The sequence below is a fragment of the Echinops telfairi genome, unplaced genomic scaffold (assembly GCF_000313985.2).
Source record: "Echinops telfairi isolate 266 unplaced genomic scaffold, ASM31398v2 ScPeMD7_34;HRSCAF=130, whole genome shotgun sequence".
In the NCBI taxonomy this organism is placed as follows: domain Eukaryota; kingdom Metazoa; phylum Chordata; class Mammalia; order Afrosoricida; family Tenrecidae; genus Echinops; species Echinops telfairi.
This window is the reverse complement of record NW_022103931.1, coordinates 795,497-799,659: the sequence shown is the minus strand read 5'-3', so window position 1 is coordinate 799,659 and position 4,163 is coordinate 795,497.

The following is a 4,163-nucleotide window of genomic DNA, read 5'->3' as shown; positions in this document are numbered from 1 at the left end:
TCTTCTTGAAATCCTTGATATCAGCTCCTCTTTATACCCTCCCTCCCCCACCCTACCCAAGAACCTATAATAGTTATTTTTTTCCTATAATAGATTTTTTTTACCATAGCTTATACCATCCAATATATCCAACCACATGCAGTTCTGTTGTTCAATCCCATCAAGTGGGGTTATGCAATCATCAATGCTATCAGCTCCCTACTCCCCCCTTTCTCCTCTTCCATGCCCTCAGGGAACCATTACTCCTGTTACTATTTCTGAAGGGTTATCTATGTTGGCTTTCATGTACTGAATGATCTTAAATATACAAATAAACATATGTAAATCTAACGTGATTAATGAGGTAAAATCGATAAAAACCATAATGGTAAGAGGAGGAAATATTAAAGAACTAGAGGAGAGTTACATGGTTCATCAGTACTATACTACCCTTGGATTCAACATTCCTTCTGTGTGGCCCTTCTGTGAAGGCCTGTACAATTGTCTTGCAAGTGGATTTGGGGTCTCCACTTTGTCCATGCTCCTTTACATCGATTTAATAGCTTATTTTTGAACTTCTGATACCTCTTCCCGTGGACAACTCATGATCACAGAGGCTAGTGTGCTTCTGCCATGTGGGCTTTGTTGCTTCCCTGCTAGATGGCCACTTGTTTGACTACAAGCCTTTAAGACCTCAGATACTATATCTCTTAATACCCGGGCACCACCAGCTGTCTTCACCATATTTGCTTATGCACCCATTTTGTCTTCAACAATAGTGTGAGAGAGGTGAGTATCATACAATGCCACATTATTAGAAGAAACCATTCTTGTATTGAGGTAAGGTTTGAGAAGAGGCTCAAAGTCCATCTGTTTCCTTGTTCCATTTGCATATAAATACATATATAAACAAATACACATATATTTACATATTTGCCTATATACATAAATATACATATTTTTCCTACTTTCCTTTTTCTTTTTTACCTCCTGCCCCACTATCATATTTATTCATTGTTCACCTTTCATTAATTCCTCTCAGATACAATTTGATTAATCAAGCATGACCAGAAAAACTAAACCCTCCTCGCCATCAATTTTAGAACACTTACTATTCCCCTGTACCCATCATTATTTTCTCACCGTTCAACACCCCCACCCCCACTGTCTCCTTCCCTCCCATGCCCTCCCCTGGAACTGTCAGTCCAGTTGCTGTCTCCCAAATATTGCCTATCCTGTCTATCTTGTATAGATAAACACACACAGACACAAAAGAAATACACGTATAGTCACAAGTCTAACGGGAATCCTGACATAGAGCAGATGAATCTCTCTGTTAAATAGAGAGAAGGACATGTTAGAAACCATCAGTCCAGTCCCCATTGCTTTCAAGGCTACATATCCCAGGTTCTGCTTACCTAACAACACACACTCACTTTTTTAGTCTTCAGCGTTTGTGTCCAAAAGGCACTATGGTAGTTACATAATTTTTTGTCAATGTGAGTTTTACGAGTGAAGGGGTGGAGTTTAGCCTGTCAATCTACTCGCAGCTTGATGAACTCATATGGAGGCACTAAGGAGAGAAATAGCATGCTGGAGGCAGGACTCAGGCACACTCCCTCTGAGACATTACTGACAAATGAGCCTGATGGAGCTATGCTGATACAACCAGAGCACTGGGAGTTGGAGGAGCCACATGGAGACCCCTACCAGCACTGAGATGCTTCTACCACCACTAGATCCACAAGACTTTCCACCCACTGGCCTGTGATCTTCCTGCACTCTGCATCATTGCATGTGTTGCATGAGTCTGAAAAGGAATTTAGATTTGTATCAGACATATGGGTAAATATGGGACTTAAGGACTTGATCTGGGCTGGGCTGGGATGTTTTCTCAATATTCAATTGCTCCTGTACATAAAGCACTTTCTTATACACATGAGTGTCTATGAATTTGTTTCTCTGGTCTACCCAGACTAATTAACACAAGTGCGCATCCTAAAAGTCCCCATTGCGATTCCTGCAGTGCAGCCAGGGATGGAACGGTCTAGGGCCACACAGAGACTTAAACACACCCCATTACACCTTTAGACTTTCACTGTAGCTCCCTTGTGAGTAACCCCCTCCCAATTCAGATGGGCTGCCAAGTGCTGCCCACCCCACCCCACAGTCAGGAGTCTACAATCAGGATTCCTCAGGGACTTAATGGCTTCACTCTTCCCAAACTATCTGCAGAGCTGTCCTCTGCAGCGCTGTCATCTAGGGAGAGGAGCTGAGGCCGGCCCTGCCCTGATCTCAGGGAATGAGCTGCTCTAAGTACATACATCGCCCTCAAGGATTGGCACACAGGAATGAGGTCTAGTCTCCTTCTCTTTCCTGTCTCCATGATGTTTTAAATTCTACACCATTGGCTAAATTAATGGCACTATCAATAGAATTACCTTATTCCCCAAAAGGATAATTGATAACGTTTTCTAACATAAAATGATAATGATGCCTCTAAAGTGAACCAGAGAACTATATAAACCATAGATATCTGAATGGATTTTGGGCTCATACTTAATTCCAGCCCCAATCTGAGAGCAATATTTCATATGATATGGCTCTGCTTGATAGTCACCCTCATGAAGAAATCACTGAAAAGATGAGTGCTATAGCAAAATGTGGCAAAGAAACTAGTTAGTACCTGCTTATTAGAAAAAGTAGTATTTGGGGTCTAAACAGGGCCCACACAAAGAAGCACACCAGCCTGTGTGATCCAAGGATTGTGAATAATAAAATCCAAACCCAAAGGTGGAAATGGTAAAAGAGTTTAAATTGGGAATATTCCAATTTGCCTGTGGATGACAGTGGGAGCCCAAAAATTTATTTGCAGAGTCCACATATACTTTAAGCCTCCTGTACACCCCCTGTGACCATAGACCAGAGATGTGAATAGCCTTGTTATTATACAAAGCCCAGAGGGGTAATTTTTTCCTTTGTTATTTTCTGCATTTTGTTTTCTATGTTTATCTGTATAAGAAATCTAGGATGGGCAAAGCAATAGAAACAGTGACAGTATTGATGATTTCTTGGAGGGGATTGTGGGGGAAGTGGGTAGGATGTGGAGAGCTGATGAAACAGGGCATGAGAAAAAAAGAAATGTCAAAAAATTGATTATAGAGATTATTGTACAACTCTCTTTAATATGATTGTATTATTGAATTGTATGATGTGTGAAATATATATCAATAAAACTCTATAAAAAGGAGAATAATTATAGTCTTAGAAATTGAGATGTGTAGTTCTACCCTGTCTGATATGATCACAATGAGTTGGCATTGACTCAATGGCAGTTGAGTTTTGTGAGTTTATTAGAAAGGGAAAATAATTATTTTAAAAGGTACATTTTCCAGCGATAGAACGGGGCACTAACCCACCCAAGGGGAGGGCATTGTTGATATCTTCATGGGGAAACAGGGACCAGATTTCAACCCGGTGCTCCAAGATGTGAATGTTACATTCTGGCATGGAGTAGGGAACCAGTGGAGAGGTCCGAGGGTCCGGCCCCAATCCCAACTACTACATGGACACTTGCCCCTCCCCCACCCCAGAAGAATTTATTTCAGAGGACAGTACTGAAACTGCAGCTCAGGAAGAGGGACATGTCTGATCAGAGCACAGGGGAGCAAATGAAGGGGGAGGAAGATAGAATGGAGCACATCCTGGCCCACCAAGCCTTGATGACTAGATTCCTGCTCAGAGCAGCCAATCCACAGAGAAGACCATATGCCCGGCCCCACTATGAGACACGACATGCCCTACAGGAGACAACAATGGAGACACAGTGTGGGAATTGCACCCAACCTGATCCCACCACACAAAACACTTAGGGCATGCAACAGAACAGCCAGGGGAACAGAGCAATGAAGTCCCCAGGGAATACCAAAAATAGACTTTGAGGTCAGGGCTTGGCGCCCCATCAGACACAACCAGAAAACACTCCTAAAGGCCAAAAAACAGTCCTGGAACTAACTACAAGCTTTTCTTTCTTGCTGTGGTGTTTTGTTTTGTTGTCGTTGGCTTGTTGGTGCTGTTGTTGTTGTTTTGTTTTCTTTCGTTGCTTGGTTTTGCTCTGTCTTGTTTTTGTGCATGTTATAATCCCTGCAAGTCTGTCTAAATAAAATAGGCTGGATGAACAATCT